This window comes from Cupressus sempervirens, chromosome 1 (assembly GCF_028749045.1).
Source record: "Cupressus sempervirens isolate cs-2001-9-10 chromosome 1, ASM2874904v1, whole genome shotgun sequence".
In the NCBI taxonomy this organism is placed as follows: Eukaryota; Viridiplantae; Streptophyta; class Pinopsida; order Cupressales; family Cupressaceae; genus Cupressus; species Cupressus sempervirens.
In genome coordinates, this window is record NC_143118.1 from 227,278,889 (window position 1) to 227,279,237 (window position 349).

The 349-nt window shown below is 43.6% G+C and overlaps 1 non-coding gene across 1 annotated transcript; it reads right to left on the reverse strand.

Moving 5' to 3' along the window:
- On the reverse strand, positions 1–72 carry TRNAD-GUC (transfer RNA aspartic acid (anticodon GUC)). The gene has a single exon. It is a non-coding gene; the product is annotated as a tRNA-Asp (tRNA).
- Positions 73–349: the final 277 nt, after the last annotated feature.

Here is a 349-nt window from a genome sequence, read left to right on the forward strand (position 1 = left end):
CGCCGTTGCCGGGGATCGAACCCGGGTCACCCGCGTGACAGGCGGGAATACTCACCACTATACTACAACGACTAGATGAAAATTTGCCAAACTTACAAATACGTGTAAGTGAAAGATCGCTGAAATAGCCGTGGAAATGCAGGGGACGTTTCTTGCATGGCTGGTTTTCAATCATTTTTGCTTCTTTTTAAGTCAGTTATTTAAATAACTCGTTTGCCACGGTACAGACCCAGGCTCGATTCCCGGCTGGTGCAAGTTTCATCTGTTTACAGATAAAATTCTTTTGATATTTTAATCATCTTGTATTGGGGGCTTCTGTGAATGGTGATAGGCTAAACCAAGGATTACT